General features: G+C 29.8%; 1 pseudogene; it reads right to left on the reverse strand.

Moving 5' to 3' along the window:
• Positions 1-338: 338 nt before the first annotated feature.
• On the reverse strand, positions 339-1,422 carry LOC149539115 (ABC transporter F family member 4 pseudogene; annotated as a pseudogene).
• Positions 1,423-22,723: the final 21,301 nt, after the last annotated feature.

A 22,723-nucleotide genomic window follows, 5' to 3' on the forward strand; every position in this document is an offset into this window, starting at 1 on the left:
GTCTGAACACTCTATTTTGGTGCATCACCTCCTTAGATTAGACTAGGTAGATTTTCTTTTGTGCTCTTCTTCTCCCTTTTCCTTTCCAAGAGTAGATAGGTGCACCCTGATAGTAAGAGGAAGCCGGCCTTCTCTAGAGACTCAACCTCGCAGTTCAAGTCCCATAGCTTGGAGGTTGTTTCCATGTTTCACTAGGTTGTCCTCACGCATAGGCCTTGGACAAGGGTGCAAACCTAAGTGACAACAATTAGGTTCTAGGAAGGGATAGTAGGATATCCTTTGGAGTTTGTGTTCCTTACTTGTATCAACTTCATTGGTCTTTTAACATGAATCTTGTATCATTCACCAACCTCTACTTTAATTTCTTTTTGAAGCTCTTAATTATATCTTCAAAAGTTATAGGAAATGTCCTTACTACTCCAATTTCTACAACCTATATTATTTTCTTCATCTTCAAAAACTTAAGATATAACCATAAAATCATGTATGACTAGCACAATTCTACTAGTAAACTCTTCTTGAAAATATCCCAAAAATTCAATACTCTTCATGTCTGAGTGATTTGTGAGTTCATCCACTAGAAATATATGGAGAATTGGAATTGAAATTGAAGTGAAAACAACATGTGCCTTTTGGCTTTCTGAAAGCTTCACAATTGGTGTGAGATAATTATGGATGGGAGGGGAAAATATTCATGTTAAATAAACACCTAGATTATTTTGGCTGCAATCTAAGAAGATATTGAACATGAGTTTTTTCCATACCAAAGTCAAAATTTCAATAGAATACTAAGAATACCTACCAATCCTTTGCTTCTAACATATCCTTACCTCTCCTTTTGAAGGTTGCAAGTCACCAGCAAGGAGATTAAGTAAAGTACACCTTCCTACTCCATTGGGTCCTATAATTGCCACGTGTTCCTATGTCAATACCCACATCAAAATTATTAAGTCAAAGTAGAGGTTCTCGAAAGTGAAACACCACACTATAATCTCTCCATCATCTTTGGGCCTCTACAGGTTGTTTATCACCATATACAATCTTTCCCTTACCATTTCTCTTAGTTGCCTCCTTGTTTAGAGTAAACTTTTGTTTGGTACTAGGCTTTCTCTTGTTGAGTCCTACTTCCACTTCACTTTGTAGAATTTATTTATTTCTCATATATTTCAAATTTCTTATTCATTTCCTCCCATTTTTTTTATATCTAGCATCCAAATTTCTTTTGTAAAAATGAATCTTTTCATCATGCAGATGAATTATATTAGTACAGTCACAATCATGAGACACAACAAGTGTCTTCTTCCACCTACCCAAATATTCTTCTAACTAGAGAACAACTCTAAAATCAAAAGCATTGGTAGGTTTATGAAGTAAAAGATGGGTAGGCTTAACAAAAGAAGCTCTTTCCAAAGAGATTCTCATACACCAATCTCCATGCTAAGAGATTTAACAGAGTAGATTTTCCCTTCTCATTTGCTCTAACAAGTTTGTAGAACTTTTGAAGATAAATTTTAACCTTCCTATGGGTAAATAATGATAAGCTATCAATAATTATATCCTTACCACTGGCAACTAAGTTCAAAGAAAAAATGATAATTGATCGAAAGAAAATACTAGATACAAAGTGGAAGGGTTCAAGAATCATGAAGTTCATAAAATTTGTAAACTAAAATTAATTTTAGAAATATATTGCACCTGAAACTATTAAATAGATGTGAGTTTCAAATTGTGTATTGCAAATTATATGTTCTTTTGATTGTTCGCTATCATCTATTACAACCCTTTCTAATTACTATTTTTATTTAATTAGAAAATAACTAATGATGAACATTTTATATACCTAGAATTTTAATTGCATGTTGTGAAATGTGAAGTTCATTAATTTTAAGGTTAGTTATCCTTCTCTAGAAATCCACTTCTACTGTGCTCTACCACTAAATTATTTTCACCTCCCTTACTACCAATTGTTGGAGAAGGCCATATACAATTGTTTCTATACCACCTTGACCCATCATATCAGCCATTTTTTCAAAACAATATTCCCCTCCTTCTCTTTTTGAAGATGATAGCTAAACAAGAGGGGAAATTGAATATTTTTGTTCTTATATGAAAGAGTAAACACTTCTATGACCCCTTGAGAGAAATTTATATTCAAATATAATGTAAACTCAACAACATGAAATATGAATATATTGTGTTATGCTTAGACTTTGTTATGCTTAATGCTCAGATATGTGGAGTCCATGCATAGAGTTGAAATTTCTATTCAAGGTAAGTTAAATGTTGTGCAATCTCGGTTTTTGTTGAAGAATTTTATAGCCTTTATTGCTTTCATTTGAAAGGAAAATCTAGAAATCTACCAAAGTTTTGATTATGTGAGTTTCACTCTAGATTGATGCCATCTATTAAGGAACATGAAGATACATAAGGAGTATCTCTATTTTAAAAACATTGGAGAATGCTAGGAATACATATAATATCATCATAATTTTTTCCATGAGAAATTAAAAAGATTACCCCACAAAATCATGGAATCCAATGAAAAATAAAAAGTAAAATTATAACTTCTTTTAAATAGAGAAATTCAAGAAAACTATAGGATAAGATAAATTTTATAGAATATTTATAGTTTTTGAGTAGATTAATAGAAGGAGGCAACATGAAAACATTAGTCCCACACTTATAAGGCAGGGACTAATAATTTAACTTTCTACCAACCAAGCCTAGTGGCTTCGTATGAACCAATTCTAGCGTCATCATGTTATGTGGATGGGAGTTTCCTTATAGAGTTCCCTTATACCTTGGGTCAAGAGCTTCTGAACATCCTCACCTAGTAGGCTTCCACTAGGTTATATCAGTGCACCTATGATAATGCCTCTCATCTCTCCCACAACCCATGGGCAACATGTTAATTTCAATTGAGATGCCATGGTGAAGTCTAATAATGAAATGGATTGTCCAATGTCTTGGTTCTAAACAACTATAAGTCCATGGTCACATTACTCTTTTTTGGTTGCATCATCCAAGCCTACCAGTCCACCACTAGAGTCAAGGTATTTATGCACTTGAGCAATCGATCAAGATTTTCATGTTTGCATGGATCTAGCATAGGAGTTTATGCTTGGAAATGTGGCAGTTAAGTCCTAGTAGGGAGAGAAGATTCGTCAAGAATGTGGAGGTGAAATTTTCTCTGATGACCTTGAGTTAACCCTTGGTCCCTCTTCATCGTCTTCAAAGCCAAGATAAAATACTAAATCATACATATCTTTTGGTAAACAATGAAACCTTAGAAAGAAAAGAACAAGAGTGTAAATCAATTCTCGAATTCTTCTATTATTATAACGTAAATCTGGATTATTAAATAAATCATAAGAGATGAACATTTTTTTCTTTGGCTAGTTTGATAACTTTCTTAACAAAGTCACATCTACTTCTCTGAAATCATTTTGTGAAATACAACAAGGTCTTTAGATCAAATACATCAAAATTTGGTCAATGAAATTATTTAATTTTACTAATATTGGTTGGTTGCTTACAATTTTACAAGATAGTCCTTTCTAGTTTTAGCAACCATCAGCACCTACCTTTTTTTTTAATTATTGAAGGGTAGTTGTTGATATTGATTGCTTTGAAGCAATTGCATTATTATTCATAGGAATTTTTTCTTCATTCTCTAGAGGAACACAAAGAGATTGGACAGATGTTGTCAAAAAATTTGGTTTCTCTATCACTTTTCTATTTTGATTGTCTCTTTATATGTTTGATGCATGGAAATCTGTATCTTACTAGTAGTCTAGATACTGTATATAATAATGTATCTTTTCTATAAAAAAAAAATAGTTTACCTTTGTTGTGTTTAAATTTCTCTTTAATATTGTGTTTAGTCAGTTTTCATTATTTAAGTTTTCTTACCTTGGTGCTCACCATGGTTACCAAGTATCATTAGCCTACAATGGTTATTCGTAGACATTAATAAATTAAAATTTGGCATTAATGTAGATAACTATTTAAGAAGTTTACTAAAGGCTTAGAGCATGACTAAAACTTCTAATCAACAACCACTAAATGCAATTACAAAACATCTGTTTTCAAAAGATATAAGAAAACATAAATCACAAAGGAAAAGAAAAGAGGGTTGAAAAAGAAAAATATTACATTCTCAAAAGAAGAAAATTGAGAATATATAGTTTTAAACACTTAAAGATGTACAAAGATCTGGAAAAGTGATTACATAACAGTGTTACCAACGAATATACTAGTAAATTATCCATTAATATCTCTATAAGAACCTTAAATTGAGAAGGATTTAATTCCATTAGTCAAATAAGTATAAAGGAATGGGATATTAAAAGATTTTTTTCACATTTTATAATTTATATGCCAAAGAAATGGATAGATGCGAATATTTTAATCAATTTAAAAACCTAGGACTAAATTATGTGGTTACCAGTAAGATTGGTTTCTAAAAGATAATATATTTACAATGCACACAAGAAAAATAGTTTTGAATGGTTTCTTGTAAAATTCATTTATTTCTAGGTGATATCAAAAAGTATAAGATTAAGAGCATAGTATCAGTGAAAATTGGTAGCTTGTGATATTTTTAATGAGGCTTCAAGATATATTCCATTTCCTAATATAGATAAATTTCATTAATTTTAGTAGGTCAATGAACTATCAGTCATCGCTAATTTTATTTTTTATATATAAGGCTTTGATCAAACAATCTAACCATCTAATTTTTTTTTTTGGTACATTCATAAGTTTGAATAAGCTTGAAAATCCTTTCATCAATACACAAGAAAGGAAGGAGAAAGTGGGTTTAGTCAATAGACTTTATTCGCCTCTTCCAATAGAAGTTTGGAATTCAAATTTGTCTACCCATAAAATTCCTAATTCATCCCTCACTTTAGATATTGCAGCAAAATCACTACTTCTGTTTCCATAAGAGATTCCAAAATTGGATGATAGCTTCCTCTTCTTATTAAATTTACTAGCACTTGGACCTTTCTAGAGTGCAAGGGTTATGCTGATAGTTTTATTTATATCAAATATTGTCATTGTAGTTTTCTCATGGAAAATTTTCTCATAATATTTTAGGTGCACAATAAAACATTAGTAAGCTGATGTTTATCTTTATTATTTTCTCTTCTTTATCACCCATGGAATACACCTTGTTAGACTTTGCTTCGTTGACATTCATCTTTATTTTTCCATAAATTAATTTTTTCACAAGTTTCTTCTAGTGTAATGACCTTTATGGACTCTTGGTAAAATTATCTTGTGCTTTGACATGATTTAATATGCAGTGAAGAAAGAAATCACATTCTAAACAAACTGAAATGCCCATGTCCATGACCATTGACTTTGGAGTGAAATACAAAGCCACAATTCTACATGGGTCAAGTAAGGTGAGAAGATGAAGATGAACCAAAATTACTTGAGAATAAGGATTTTAATATTACAATGACTTCCAATTAAAAAATCAATGTTATCAAAACTACATACAATCAACAATGTCATATATATCATACACTTATTATTAGATTTGTATGTTATTTTTATTGACATAGTTTTATCTTAATGAAATGTTCCATGAATAAAAATTGAACCCTATGACATCATAGAATTATATATTAGCATATGTTATATATCATTTGAAAATTTTGATGTAATAATATAATATTGGTTATTTATTTATAAAACAATTATCTCAACATATATTATTGTGAAGACAAACTAACCTATGTAGAGAATTGTAGGAACATGCTAAGAAACTCCTTATTAAATGTGAACTATGCTTCGTTGGGAGAGTAGATCAACAAGGCATTAGAATTAATTTCTATTACTATTCAAGTAGTTGCAGTGCTTGCCCTTTTCTCTTTGTAAATTCTTTCAAGAGTAGAAATGGGTAAAAGCACAAACCCATGTCACCTTTTATAAAGAAACAAGATATGAGAATGTGACAGTTAAACATTAATAATAAAAAAATGGTATTTGTGTTTAGAATTTGAAGATGATGTAAACTAAAGAAATGTGTATAATTTTTATAATTTTTTTGAATAAGAATTTATTCAATTTTTTAAATTTTGAAGTCCCTTTTTAAATTGTTAAAAATATATGGTGCAATTCCCATCAACCAAGTATATGTCAGTCATCTTTTTCTGTTTTGATTCGAAAATATCCTATAGATGACATTTATTTAGCTAGGGGAAAAAAGAAATAATTATTTTTTATGTATATTTTCTTTTTTATAAGTACTCAAGCTCAACCTTATCAAAATCTAATAGTTTTTTTTCTCCCATCAAAGATTCTCTATCAAATCTACACCTTCTTGAAAAAAATACATATTCATGAAGAGGACTCTCTCCCATAGAGATAAATATAAAATTTTAAATTTTTTTGATATAATTTACTATTTTTTTCCCTTTTTTGACGGACCATCTTCTAAAATCTTGAAATATCAACATATGATATTTTGAAAATATAACTAATCAAAACATTCATAAATTTTAATAATGATGATATTGAACCTGAGATCTATAAAAGGATATTTTTGGTTTTTGAAAAAAAAAAGGATTTTTGATAGAGAAATGAGATTTGACCTAAATAGATTTTGGTATCGTAAACAGTGACATAGATATGTTCTTTTACCCAAATAATAAGACAACAAAGCTAAAGTTGTCACAACTTTGTCGTGGCCAACACTTTGGCATGTTCCTTTGCTAAGTAGAAGAAAGAAAATATTTCACATACTTTAATCCTCTCCCTCACAAATCTATGTCCCCAACTTGGCATCTACCTAGTTTTGGTAATATCCTTGGTAGATCTAGCAAAAGAATGTCTTACAAAAAATGATAATGCCTTTGCTTCACATATATTTATATCTATAGCAAAGCACATTGGATATGATTTTAAAAATGACGGGTTTGACTCATTATTGATTACAGAATAGCATCCTTTAGAAATGTTAGGGAAGCTGAGATTTTGTGTCTCGTGCCCAAGAACATTAAATCAAGGCTCTCTAATCTCACATGCACAAGAGAAGCCCCGTGAACATGAAATCAAGGCTCTTTGATCTCACATGCAATATCATGATGCAAGTTATAGAAAGCAAGCTGAGATTCTTGCCATATTTTAGTCATGAAGATTTTGAAGAGGCACAGACTTTGAAGAATCTGCTCCAAAAAAAAATTGTTAATGGGAATGTTTGATATGGTTGATTACTCTTTGTTTCTCAAGTGGGTTGATGCATAGGGAATAGTGCTTTTTTTTATTATAAAGGATCAATTCACAATCAATTTAGTTATTCATATGTTTCTTTACAAGAAATCATGAGCTCTCAACTACATCCTCACTCCACCATTGTCCCATTCTATTATTTTTTTTGCATTGGTTATGTGATTAAAGTTATAGTTTAGCATTACTAGGTTGTGCGTGCTTTATTTCTTTTTACACCATATTGAGCCTACATTCTATTTTGATTCACTCCAAATAAATGTGTCCTACATAATCTTATCTAGTGTTGTCAAACTTTCATCCATTTTCTGACACCGTTTCCTTTAAATCAGTGTAAAACTATCAAAAAATTTGAACAATTAGATCAAAGTTCTTCAAGAAGAGAAAGAGTTCTACCAAATGAATTGTTTACACTATAATCATTGTTGAGCTAGTTCCATATAAGAGTTTATGCACATAGTATTTCTAGATGCCATTCCTTCCTGGCATCTGACTATCGTAAAGTCTGAACAAACTGATCAAAGTTTCTGAAGGAGTGAAATTTAATATATCTTACCCTCACATTAAATTAATTTTGAAGCTCATATGTTTCCCTTAGGTGTACTAAGTTTTTGAAACCATTGGAGTAGCGTATGAAAATTTATGTTATTGACACATCATTGGCATGCATCATGTAAGAGTGACTCTATAATTGATTCATTTTTCCTTTCCCTATAACCATACCATCCCTTAAATATGAGGAGTTGATCTTCTAGGGTAGCCTAACTCTAGCTCCCTTGAATAAATATTTCATTTTTGCTTTGATATATCCATCCATCTATAACACATTTGCATGGCTCTCTCTATCCTACAAATTCATTTTTGAAGGGTAGTAAAAAGAGAGAGATATTGAAAGGCCCTTTCCTAATCCATCTTGTCCTAATGGTATGTTATGAAGGGAAGGGCTCACTAGATCTCCATGGTTGAGATCCACTTCTCTTGTCACTCCAATTCTCTACATTTTTGAGATGAGACATCAAAATATAATTTTGTTGCTACATATTACTATCACTTCCACTTCTTTACCACTAAGAATGGGTTTGGTTTGACTCTTTAACTAGTGAGTTTGGGTTGAATCACTAACTAGTGGGCTCACTTCTGAAGTGATTGCATGGATCACATCAAGAGTATTAAAAGGGCCTTCCACGAAGATGCTCTAGTTGTCACAGGTTAATAGGTATGTGCAAGATCATGGTGTGCCAAAAAGTGGCGATTTGAAAAATATGTAAGTCTAAAATGCTTCAAAGCATTTCAAAATCTATTCCAACTTTTTTCCTTCCCATCTTGATATTAAATGAAAATAATTAATAGCTTAATAAGGCCTACTACATCTTTTGATACCAACACCTTATGGTTAGTTGACTTTAAAACATCTAGAAAATGTGTTTTGACCTATTCTTGTGTATTTTTTGCTTCAAGCATGTAGCTGACAACCTTTTTTAAACCAAAAATTGAATAAATAAAAAGAGTTTCTTAAGAGTGTTTTTAGCTTTCCATAAATGTAAGGTATGTCAAATTATGAGTTCAATAAGTAATCATTTCTTATTTTCTAATGGAGTTATGTATAAAGTGTTGACTATCACACTACTTGAAAAACAACTATAACTTTAAAATGGTACAATATTTTTTAAATAAAAAAGATGCATCACATTCTATGTTTCTTCTACTATAACAAAAAAAATGAAATTAAATTGTGAAGATTTTTGAATTAATTAAGGTGGTCAAACACAATAGTTTTTTAATTCTAAAATACTAAAGTAGAAAATTAATAATTAATTATTTGTTTAGAATAAAAAGTCCCAAAAATATGTGTCATATCCAAGCATGAGTCTACTTCTTAAATGTAGAATATTTATTTTAAAAACTATTATTTGATTTTGATTAAGATGGTTAGACATACGTCAACCTCTTATTTTTGTTCTAAAATTTTTGTACTATTGCATTAAAATTTAAAATTTTGACAAATCATTTTTTATTTATTTTTTGATAAGGCCTAATAATTTAGAAACTAAATTCTATTTCCTATAGATTCTTTTGTCTCAACTTTTTAATATAAATTTTATAACTAGTAGAAAAAAATTGCACGTCAAGTTGACATAATCTTGATTTGCTGATTTTTAAATGCCACATAAGAACATAGTATAGTTGACCAGAATCTTGCACATACCCTAATCCATTAGTGGAATGGATGCCCATCATGCTTGTTGTAGTTGAAGCCTCAAAAACTTACAAGGAAGAAATTTTGCCTCCTCAAGTCCTCCTGCAACTATAAAAAGAGTTTGCAATTTATGTATACTGTGTGAGGAGAGACCTTGTATATTTCTACAAATAAAAATATTAGGAGCAAACCAAGTAGTTGTAGACCTACTTTCCTGCAGAATCAAGATTTTCAAAGCATTAGCATTTTCAAGCCCTTGATATGATGTTGTTATGACAACTAATTTGTTAGACATCTCACTCTCTAAATTACCCAAAATTTTATTTCTAGATTGGTATAATTCTAGTGCAATTCATACAATTACTTTCTAGTTCCCATGAAGAACGTTGTTAGCTACAAGTCAGGAGGAAAAGAAAACTAGAATCCTGATTCACTTGTGACAGATTTAGTTCATTAGACGGATGAAATAAATAAGGATTCCGTAGAGAAGTACCTAATCATCTATACATTTAGTAACACTGGCCAGTTCACTTATGGAGTTTTTCTTGAGAAGTTTCTTGCTCAGAAATAATCTTTGGTAGATAATATCAAAGGTTGTGTGGTAGATTCTACCGCAGTTGAAACAATAAATCCTCATGTATAGGCTTCTGGTTTTTTGTAGCCTTGTTCAAGGAGAAGTGCAACAACCAAGGGAATTTAGAAGTGAAGGGGAAGTAGAGGGGATTTATCGCTTGGGAATGAACCAAAGACTGTTGTTGCATAGACAACTCTATTTATTATGCTAGAAAAGTTTTTCAAAGTATTTTGAAAGTTTCTAGTTGTTGACATAAGGTTTTCAATAGTGTTGGGACTTTTATCAAATCAGTAGCCACAATGCCCCCAACTCTACATATACAGCACTGTGGATATGGATACGATAATCCCTGCAAATTTTGTAGAAGTGTTTATTAAAAAGATAAATAAAGTAGGAAACGAAGTGAGGACTTGCAAACTAAATATTTATAGCTCTCAGCTAAGTAGCTTCTTGGAGAATTGCCTACATAATGATGAAGTTGAATAGTGCAGATATGTTATATAATATTGTTGTTTGGTAGTTGCAAAAAATATTTACAGGTTTGAAGGTTGCAAACCCTAACAGGACAAAATGCTCACTGAAGATAGAATTCACAAGAAGCGAATGATGTTGATTATTTTTATGATTGAACAAAGTAGCCCTGTTTGCACCATGTACCAATTACTAGAAAAGGAAAAATATATTATTAACAAAATAAGTGATCTTTACTATGCAAACATTTATTTTGTTCATTCTTTCTCTTTAGTTGATGAATATATATTGTTGGACATTTGATCAAGTACGTAAAACTGTATTTATATATTTGTAACCCCATCAATCATTATTATGAAAGAAAAAGACAAATATTACAATTGGAGGTACAAATTTCTTTTCTGGACAAGTTCAGTTTGTAAGATTCTTAGTTTGTTTTGTGTCTCTAGTTGCATGCTTGATGGCATACATCTGTCTAGTATGTAATTGGTGCACTACAGTAGAATTCCTATGATCAATCAAGGGGAATTTCATAATTCCTGTCATTTTTCATTCGGAACAAAGCAGACTTAGAATGGAATAGTTGTTGAAAGCCTAATTCTTTTCGCCAAGTGATGTTTACTCTTCTAAAAGATAAATTTAGAAGGGCCGAGGCTTCAAACAAAACTCCAAGATACTCTATTAAATTTATTCAAAATGTCCATATATTGAGTTATTGTAATCAACTCAAGTAGTTATTGTAATCAAGTCAAGCATTTTAACGAATAGTTATGCAACATACTCTTTGTTGCATTAAGATAAAAATTTGGGGCACTTTTTCTTTTCAACCTAGAAATAGTTTTTGTTCTTTCAACTTGTGAAATCTACCTATTGCGTTCATTGTGCACACTTGGCAATCGACATATATCTTTCAGTCATAAATCCAGAGGAAGTTGTAGAAGGGATTTTCCTTCATGCTATTAGCTGAAGTTCACTTTGTTACATTGAAATTCCACATTTGCACTGAACTTTTTTAAAATTGTATATTCATACATTCAAAATAAGTATGAAGGTAATCTCCAAAATGCAGAGGATAATGAATCGAAGGGAAAATCCCCGAAGAATCATTGAAAACATCCAATACTACTAGAAAGCCTATGATAGACAAATGCCCTCAAAAGCTATCCCCAAAACTACAATTATGCTCTTAAAATATTTAGTGTTTTCAAACCCTTCATCTTCTGCAAATTATATTTAAATTGATTCAATCCTAAGATGATTTGTAGAGAGCCTAAACATTATCTTTCTTAGGATTGATTTTCCAATTTCACAATATAGTATATGTATTTATGGTGATAGGCATGGAGTGCGTTTATTCATCAAAATGCCTTTTTTTTTTTTGTTAATATTGTCTATGCTTGAATGCACAAAACTATTATCCAATTTAATATTATTAATAAAACCCACCTGACAAGCATGGATGCTCTTTCTATTTTGTATCTGAAGACATACCTTAATAAGGTCAAAATGCATTAGCTTTGGCAAGGATTTTACCAATTTAGTAAGGGGATGATCCTATCCGCGCCTGTATCCTCAAGAATTATCAGTTCAGTATGCGCCAACAATAGGAAACATTCTACCACAAATCAAAAAATTATAGGAAAAATTATTTAGTCCTTTCCAAGTACCTCTGTTTCTCATTTCATCTTCTTTAAGCTCTACAAAACCCCCTTCGGAGATAAATATTCTATAATTAAAAATACTACAATAACTTGTAGCTAAATTATATAGTTATTGTAGCTAAATTATATAATATTATTATAGGATATATCAATTTGATAATAAAAATTAGATTTTTTTTAATCTATGTATTATCATGTACATATCAAGTAGGATGAGAATTTAGAAAAATATGAAAGAGATTAGATTACATGTTATAGAAAATCAATATTAAAAAAATAAATAGTATAAGAAAAATATTTATTTTTATTACATTTTTAATTATATATGACATATTTTAAACAATTAAATTCATAATATTTAAATTGATTTGTATTTTTAGAATTCATTATAAAAAGTCTTGATATAAATTAGAAATAACATTAAAAAATTATTCTATAATCAAAAGTCTCCATAAAAAAGTAAAACTTATTAAAAATCATTAATAAATTATACTTAGTAGAAAAATTAGTTATGAATTTATCTAGGAGATAATTTGATAAACATATATAAGATACTCCATATGCTACACAAACTTTTTGTTTATTTTCACACAAAATCTGAATATTTTGCTTATTTTAAAATATAATTTGAACATTTTAAAATAATCTATCTAGAAACAAATATCCAATAGTCCAATATAGAACTTGGTTCTATAATCTTTTACAAACAAATATCTAGTTTTCATTAGTTTTCCTATGAAATCATGGAGATAATAAAAATTGGTTCTTCCAAAATAATCTTCAAATTCTTTTGAAAAATGAATAACTAATTTGATTGGTAAGAATTTCTTATAATATATTTCTATAATCTTTAAATATATTTTCACTTTCACCTCTTTACAAAATAACAATTGTTCACATTTTTCTTTTGAAATAAAGTTAATAAGAAATATTGATATAGGTGAGATGACACATGCAATCCCAATATTATTTATTATTATAGTACATTTGACTAAAATTTTGAATCTTCGTAACTAAATCCATGACATCTCCAATAGTATAGGAAGCCTACAAAATTGAAGATTAATAATAGAAACCAAATCTTATTACCATTCCTTAGAGATACACTTTCCTTGAAAAACTAGAGGGAATGCTCAAGAAAATGGTAAAGAGAACTTGCAATTTTAGAGATAAGGAAGGTATTGGATGCAATTGTGTCAATACTGAAATAATCTTTCTTATCAAAATTTCAATGTACACATATGCTCTCCCTCATTTATAAAATTTTATGGTATAGGGAAAAGGCATTGCACTAGAGTGAGCCATGACAATAATCTTAATGGTCGTACAAGGATTAAATAATGAAGTTTCCCAATAATCTTTAACTAAAAAATGAAAAAAGGAGTTGTTTCTATTTTTATAATTTGTAGATTTTTTGAAATGTGTTAACTTTTTTCATTTTTGAACAAATGGACATCTAAATGGTAGATAATGTAATCTAATGATCAAATTTTACTTATAATTTTTATTTTATTGAGAAGTGAATTTTATAATTTTCATGAAAAAAATTACCTTTCAAGGACCTTAGTGAAGGTAAGCTAAAAGAGGGTTACCAATGAATATGAAATGTAGTATGTAAGTCATTGTTGATTACCAAGTTGAGAAATATTTTATATTTCCCTAATGGATGCATATCAATCAAAGTAGTATAAACTCAATATATTTAAAAAATTCGCCAAACTAGAAGTCAAAATTGTATAAATGAAAAAAATTGTTATATTTTGTTTTGATTTATAAGTAGTTGGTTTAGTGGGAAGTTGTGAATCAACACCTAGATGGATTTGAAAGGATAACTTATAATTTAAATCACAACAACATCTAACTTATGTTGAATATAGATCCATAAAAACTTTTTCATTCAATTAAAAATGCTTTAGAAAGTATCTCCAATCCTAGCTTCAAAAAAAATTAATTTTCCAAGTGATAATGGAAAGTACTTGTATAAATAAAATTTGAGGATTTTAAGTTCATTTCATGTTTACTATCAATTGAGATGACATTTGAGTAAGTTAACTAATAATGATGATTGTTAGGATGAAAATTCCATTAGTGAGCCAAAAAAGTTATAAAAAGTTAAAGGATGTTTTATTATTATACTAAAAAAATTATCAATCACTCATTTAGTCATTTTTTTGGGTGACCAATTATTTAGTAATTTATTTGATCATTTGTTTAATCACTTATTTATTTCTAACCATATGATTTTATATAATGGCCAAATTAGTCATTTATTTATACTCTTACAATTATAAATTATATTTCCTTCTGATATAGGTTCTTGATCAAAGGGCTCCCCACCCTCATTTTTAACCCAACATCAGGCTTATTTCCATCTGTAGGCTTCCTCTTAGGGACTATCCATTTAACTTAATTATTTAGGTAGTCAAAGTTTGAAACTAGAGAAGTAGGGGAATATATTTCAACAATACCTGGGAGTGAGACCTCCAAGATTCCATTTGTGAGCTATTATCTATTCCCCTTGCTTAGGGAGATGTTTTCGGGAGTAATCTTTTCACTCTCCTCCTTCAATATGTTCGGCTATCCTTCCCTAGGTTCAGCCAGTTGCATGGAAATTACTTCAAAAATCTTCCCCTCCTCATGCTCCATAATTGCCTTTTCCTTATGTTGACAAAAAATGATCACCTCTACTTGCTCATTAATATCATCCCCCATAAGGGTCCTCACCTTCTCCCTTTTCCTTACTTAGAGCTTCCTCTGGTTCTTGGAATTCCTCAATGCTTGTGTCCATTGATCATACCGATTTCGTGGTCCCCTAGGGTTTGGTCTAGTTTTTCATTTCTATAGTGTTTGAGCTTTCAACCACCGCCACACCAAGTGAGGATACTTTATGCTTGTGTTTATCACTCCTTTTACATTCCACAATAAAATGGCCAAACATGTTGCAATGTTGGTAGAAGGGTGCAACATTCTCATAGATGATCGGTTGTAACCAAGTACCCCACATTCATTTTAGATTCACTGTGGTTGATAATGGTTTGTTCATACCTATATTCACACAAAACCTAGCAAAGCCTAGTTTAATCTTGGAGTTGGTTGTTATATACACTTTGGCGAAATGCCCCAAAGAGTTTCCAATCCATCTAAACACTTGCTTATCTTAAAAATCCAAGGTGAGTTCAGGTAATCTTATCCAAATTGGCACAGATCTATAGGGGTCTAGCTTAGAGCTAAAAATTAGTTTCTAGTTTGTGACCATCACCAAGTATTTTCCAAAGTGCTAGAAACCTTCCATGACTGACTCACGATCTGTCACAGTAGTGAAATTAAATAGGAAAAGGCATCCTATCATCGTGCAAACAGTCACCAATAAAAATAGTTTCCAGCTAGAGGAGTAGCATTTTCTTGCCATGTCCACCATAGGTTGGAATGAGCCAAAATCTCAAATGATGCACAAGGATAGTCCTAAGGAAATTAAATCAACTAGAGAGTCTAGGAGTGAGATTTGTGGTCCTATAACCCCTGAAGAAAACTTGGGTTCCTCTCTAGAGGCCATATTGATCTTGGATCCAATGACAACCTTTAGCAAATTTGAGTTTGGGATCTTAGTCTTGTCTATAGCCATTGTGGGACCCTAGAGGCAGTGGGGGCCCAAACAGTCACAACCATCAGAAACATCACATGGTTTTGTTAGGCTAGGATTAACCATAAAATGCAATTCCTAGTGGGATTTAGTAGAAAAGACCATTTTGAGATTTGGGCACACAAGTATGAACTCTGACAAAGGGGGTAATGGTGGGGGGATCCATTTCCCCAATGACTATGAATGCATGAACCAAAGTTGCAGGTTGTACCAGGCAGGAAAGGCTCAGAGGAAAAGCTATCGAATTTCGTGTTAAAAACATAAGTTGGTTCTATTTGTGCTAGCTAAATAATAAGATATAAATATTTTTTAAATTTTAATTTTTTTTTAAAGTTCAACTTTTAGAATAAGTTCTATTTTCTTATATAAATTTAAAATTTATGTGAATTTAATTCCTTAAATATTTTAAATGTGAGAGTAAATTGTATAATCTGTATAATATCTTTGACCAAATTCATATTAAATATTAATTTTTGTGCATAAACTATATTCATTTTTTTACAATAAGAATTGAGCATCTAATTTAGTTGTCTACTAAGAAAAAAATATATTTTGCAAATTAAATTAGACAAAAAGTAAATGTGAAATTGTCTAGAAGAAATAAATCTACATTGGCATATTTTAAGGTATTATTTCAAATAGTTCATGTGAATTAATTTTAGTGTATTCATTGGTTCTTCCTTTCTAATTGGTTGATTTTGCAATATTCTATTGTTTTCCTTTCCTATACTACTCTACATTCAATTTTTCTATGAATGGTACCTATCTTTTACTAAAATACTCATGATTGCTTGAAAAGTTCATTAATCTAATTATGGAGGAAAATTTTACAATAGATTTACAAAACATGGGATATACCTCTTTATTTGGATCTCCCTCAAGAAAAAGAATTATCCATAGGTAATATTTATAATGGAGGCTTTACATTAGTCAATCGATGCTAGTTTTGGTGTGAAGATTAAGGGACCATATATAACTTGTTTAAGGATGGTCCTTATTTAAGTAATGTTTCAATCTCTTCTTTGATCTTTGAGGTGTGCACTATGTTTTTCTATTATTATTCAATCAACTCTTCTCCTATTGGATCTCTCTATCCTACAAATTTATTCATTCATCTCTTTATAGCATTTCTTCCCCTTACATTGTTCAGCACATTTAGGAATTACAGTAAAATAGGGCATTCGAAGACGATTTTTTAGCACCTACAATAGTATTTGCTAAAAATAACAGGACCAGTCTTCATAATTTTCACTTTTTTTTTATTAAGTGAGAGAACCTAAACTAATAACACAAAAAATAACATCAAGTCCATAGAAAGAAAAAATAAGGTCACAAGAAGTGACACCTACCAGATAGAACCCAAACTTAAACAAAACAACAACAACAACCAAGCTAAGAAAACTCTAAAACTATTAACAAGGTTCAGAACAAAGGAAAAAACCAACCATCCCTGAAGAAGGCCACCAAAGGAACCAAGCACCCACTAGGAAAAGTAAAAAAAACATAAAACAACAGTAGCCAGTTGCACCACTAGCAATTGAGCACAACTTTTTTGAATCAAATAATATAACTAGTTTGAAATTTTGTATTTATTATAAAAATTCTTTTACTTTTAGTAGCAGAATCTTTGTTTTGATATATCTCATTTTATTACTCCCTTAGAAGAACTATAAGAGAAATTTTGTGGGAAAAAAACTCTTATTTATTATAGCAAAATTAATTTTTAGATAGTGGAAAGGATAACCCTTTGGTTTTATCAATGTGGATTGTTGCTAAGGAATGAACATGGTTGGTTTTTGGTAGTAATGGAACTCCCTTTTGGAAGCCAAACTAACCACACAGTCAAAGTTATTAGTACCTACTGATCTCATTTTATTACTCCATTAGAAGAACTATAAGAGAAATTTTGTGGGAAAAAAACTCTTATTGATTACATCAAAATTAATTTTTAGATAGTGGAAAGGATAACCCTTTGGTTTTATCAATGTGGATTGTTCTTAAGGAATGAACATGGTTGGTTTTTGGTAGTAATAGAACTCCCTTTCGGAAGCCAAACTAACCACACAGTCAAAGTTATTAGTACCTACTAGAGCATGAAACTGACTAAATTAATTAATTATGTCAACTTGTGGATTGAGTTGGAGATATTCTCTCAATGTTTGAATAGTCACCACTTTATCTATTGGAAAATAAAATATTAGATAGAGAAAATTAAGAGCAATACAGATTCTTTCCATGACTCATATTTTTCAAGGAGGTAACTCCTTACTAGATTTCTTTTCTAAGTTTGAGGGTGCAAAGTCATTGGGAATTGAAATGGAAAAGGATAAAATATTTTCCCAATGGTTTATTGGGAATTATTAACTTTGAGGTATAGGACACTTTATATATCTTAGTTAAAGACAAAAGTTATTAAGGAGATTATCAACACTATGATTAGTCTTTCTAATGTTTGGAAGTAATTATTTAGGAGTGGAAAGGATTTTGACAATGCTTTGATGGATTTTATCAATTATGAGTAGGGGAAAACCTTGGTGGAGAAAGGACAAAATGCGTTATAGATTGATTTCTATTAAGAAAATTTTCCTAGTAGCAAAGATGGTAATCATTCAATATTTATCCCTTGATGAAAGACATGATATTTTTTATAATCATTAATTTATCTTTCTTATTTATTTCTAACATACACTATACATTTCTTCTATTATTTTCCTCCTCTCTTAACTATTAGTTAGCACTAAGGATTGAAAAATTATAACCATAAAAAAAATATTGCATGAGCCTATTATTGATTATGAAGGTTCTAGAAATAAAACCTTCACCCTCCAAATTGGAACACAGAATTTCCTTTATTTCTAGAGAGGAGGTAGAAGAAAATGATGAGGAATCTGATCTAGTCTTTATTCTAAAAGGGATGATTAGTAGATAAAAGATGGTTTAGACTTGGTTTCCCTTAGTATTTCTCAAGGAGGGTTATATCCATTTATTATACAGGAAGAAAGGCCCAACCACTAACAATACAAAGTGAACTCATCTCCATGGCATGACTTTTTCTATAATGTTCAATCAATCATTTTAGCCACAAGTACATAAGAGTGGGCCCTTGGTTCTTATAGATAGGTTCATCCTAGGGTAAAAACACAAACCTGTGTCACCTTTTATGAAGACACATGATATCAGAATGCGACAGTTCAACATTAATGACAAAAAAAATGGTATTTGTGTTTAGAATTTGAAAATGATGCAAACTAATAAAATGTGTAGAATTGGATGAAATTTATGCCTATCATTTTTTTTTAAAAAAAATTGAGTAAGAATTTATTCATTTCTTTTATTTTGAAGTCCCTTTTTTAACTATAAAAAATATAGGGTGTAGTTCTCGTCAAAAAAAAAAATGCAAATCACCTTTTTTTGTTTTAATTTGAAAATATCTTATAGATGACATGTATATCTAGTGCACAAAAAAAGAAATAATTATTTTTTATCTATATTTTCTTTGTTAAAAGTACTCAAGCTCGACCTTCTCAAAAGCCAATAGTCTTTTCCTCCCATCAAAACTTCCCAGTCAAATCTACACCTTCTTGAGAAAAAGTTACATATTCATGAAGAGGACTCTCTCCTTTAGAGATAAATATAATTTTTTTATTTTTTTAGTATGATTTACTATTTTGTTCCCTTTTTTAAGTGAGAATCTTTTGAAATGTTGAAATATCAACTTATAATATTTTGAAATTCTAACATATTATAACTAATCAAAACACTCAAAAATTTATATAATGATGATATTGAATCTAAGATCTATAAAAGGGTATTTTTGGTTTTTGAATAAAATTGAGTTTTAATAGAGAAATGAAATTTGACCAAAATAGGTTTTGATATCACAAAAAGTGACACAAATCTATGCTTTTACCCCCTATTTTTCATTGTGATTTCTCCTTGGAATCTTCTTTGGTAAATTTTAAGCATGAGATTCCTACCAATCTTATAGATATTGCTTGTGCAATATTGAAATCAAATTCTTTTAGATGATTAAGTTTATGTTCTAAAATAAATCTAGATCTACATAAAGGAAATGGATATACAAAATTAAGTAGAGGTAAAATAGAAAAATGATCACACTTGGTTATAAATGAGGGAAAATATTTTGTTATCTCACTAAAGAAAGTAATGAAGGATATTGAACCTATGAGGAAAAAAATTTAGGGTATTTTTATTTCCTTAGATATCAACATTAAAGGCAATAACAATAATATATATACACTTTTTACTTTTGGCCATAAGGTAACTTAAAATACTATGGATAGAATTAACGTATTGTTGAATAAGTTTGAGAAAATGCATCCTAACCCAATTATGGTTGTACACTTCGATTTTGGGAATAAAAAATCTTAAATAAGTGTGAAGGATAAAGGCCCCCTATACCAAAACAAGGATAGATACACATAGAAGGATTTCCAAGAACTAAGGAAGATGGCTCTTTTTACCTACCAGTTAGAAATTTAGGTCAATGAGACCACAATAAATCTTATGTAGGTACTTATTATCTTTTTATCTTTTCTTTTATTATTTAGTTTGCAGTGTTGTTATTTGATATCTTGGTTAATTATTAGGTTATTGATGCTTAGTTGATATCACCATATTCTTTCACTTAAAAACCTATGTTATCTATAAATACAAATGATACAAAGAAGAAAATGATAAGACAAAAAATCATCAAATACTTCTCATGTAAAGTATCATCTCAAATGAGAAACTAATTTGCCATGATGTGAAATTCTCCATCTACAATGTTTGCAACCCCATGGTGGTCATGTTACAATTTATTCATTTGATATTTTGGACTACTTTCTTAAAAAATAAAAGTGAAACTCTATTCCCGAAAATAATTTCTAATTAAGAGATACACTATATTGATAGCTTTGGGTAGAACATATCCAACTATGCTAAAACATCTATTTGTATTTATAATTGACAAAGTTTAAATAATGTGAATTCAAATTGCTAGTTTTACATGCCCAAAAGGAATCCAACATCTATCCATGAGAGGAAGGTTCTTTATTCTTTGATCAATATTGTATCCTACTTATCTAGTCAAAATGCTTCCCAACCATACAATACTGTAGGTCCATGTAGATATGGTAAGTACCTTGCAAGATAGAAAGAGATCTTAATCATCCTTTAGATGTATAGTTGGTCAAGAACATTGAATTTTAGTTTTAGATAGGCTACCTTTATTAAATTTCTATAAAAAAAAAAATTGATAGAATAAATTATTTTGGTTTATGTCTTCTTATGCACAATAAATCTTAAATAAGATGTTCTACAAGTACTTTGTTAATTACAAAATGATGAATGTGATACACTTCACAAAGTTTTCTAAGTTATTGTTTAATTAGGCATTGACTGTCATTTCTCCCTTTTCTATCATTAAATTCATATGATGTCCATTCGTATTATTATTCCCATTATTAATAGTTACTAGAATAATTTTTAAATTATTGAAACTCAGCTCAATTTATTTCTAAAGTCTGAATGAAAGTTGATAAATATGGATTTCTTCCAATCATTTATGCATTTTAATTTGTTGATCGATGTTGATGCAATTTCAATAAATAATCAATATAAATATTTCTATTAACATATTAGACTCAACAAAGCATAAATTTTCATTGCTCGTTAACTTACTGTAAAATATTCTTTTGAAAAATTCAATAGAATGAGAACTCAAATAGAATACAACAAGAAAGCATAAATGAATACAATTAAATTTTTAAACCCATTAATTCTAAATAAATATTAAATAAAAATGTGCAAGTGCATATAGTCACATAAAAAATTGAGGACAAGATAGCCATTTTAAACTCTTGAAATAGTGTTTTAAAGAATGCATCATACATAACTATTACATGCTCTAATTTATGCCGCACCTATAAATTCAATCATGTCATTCATAGGGTAAAATAATAACTTGAAATATATCTTCCATGTCCTAAATATTAATATACCTATAAATGAAGCACTTCTCTCAATCCTTGCCACTTTTCCTTCACTATGCCCTATAGAGTGATGCTCAACAATGGTGGCATTGATGACATGAACAACAAGTTCTAATGAAGAGTTTAGTGCATAGAATGTTCTAACACTTATAAAAAATAAAATAAAATAATGTAAATAGTGTTATTTTAATTATAACTATAACTCAAATAGTTTGATTTTCTTTCTCTTCTAATTAGCAGGCACAATTCCAAAAAAATAATTATATAAAAAACTAGTAATGTTCATTAATAAATATTCCCTCTAGCTCAAACTTATGTATATTGTTATTTTAATCTAGCTACTATATATATTCCCTAGTAGAACAGCTATAATGATGTTCATGAACATCTACAAGTGTAAATGTACAAAATCTAACAGGGATTTGATAATATATAGTTATTCAAATTCATTCTAGTTCAATGCAATATTCATTTATTTTGCTACAAATGGATTTTTCCACTAAGGACCATTTTTGTAATATGAGCTTCTTTTCTTGAATATAGACTACACAAGAACTAACATAGATAATGACAATAGAGAGGGTTGTGCCTCCACTATATAATTTACATCAAACTTAGAACTAAAAACTATACATATTATACATTGATCTTATGCTAGTGTCATATATTAATAGTGGACTCGGTTTGGAGTTTCCCCTACTGCACATATAATCTAGGATGATAGAGGATAAAAAATTTATTAACAAATGAAGATAATTGTCAAGTGAAGGCATTGGGCTAAAAAATGTAATATAAAACTAATATACATTATTCTTTGTACACCTAAAAATAGCCCTAGATTGGATCTTCCTATCTTGCTAGAACATTAGCTCAAATTATGAAGTGCTACTCAAGTCATTTATGATACTTCCAAAGATGGTGACCTCATTCCAATTCCATTACATC

The sequence above is a fragment of the Cupressus sempervirens genome, chromosome 9 (genome assembly GCF_028749045.1).
Source record: "Cupressus sempervirens isolate cs-2001-9-10 chromosome 9, ASM2874904v1, whole genome shotgun sequence".
NCBI classification, from domain to species: domain Eukaryota; kingdom Viridiplantae; phylum Streptophyta; class Pinopsida; order Cupressales; family Cupressaceae; genus Cupressus; species Cupressus sempervirens.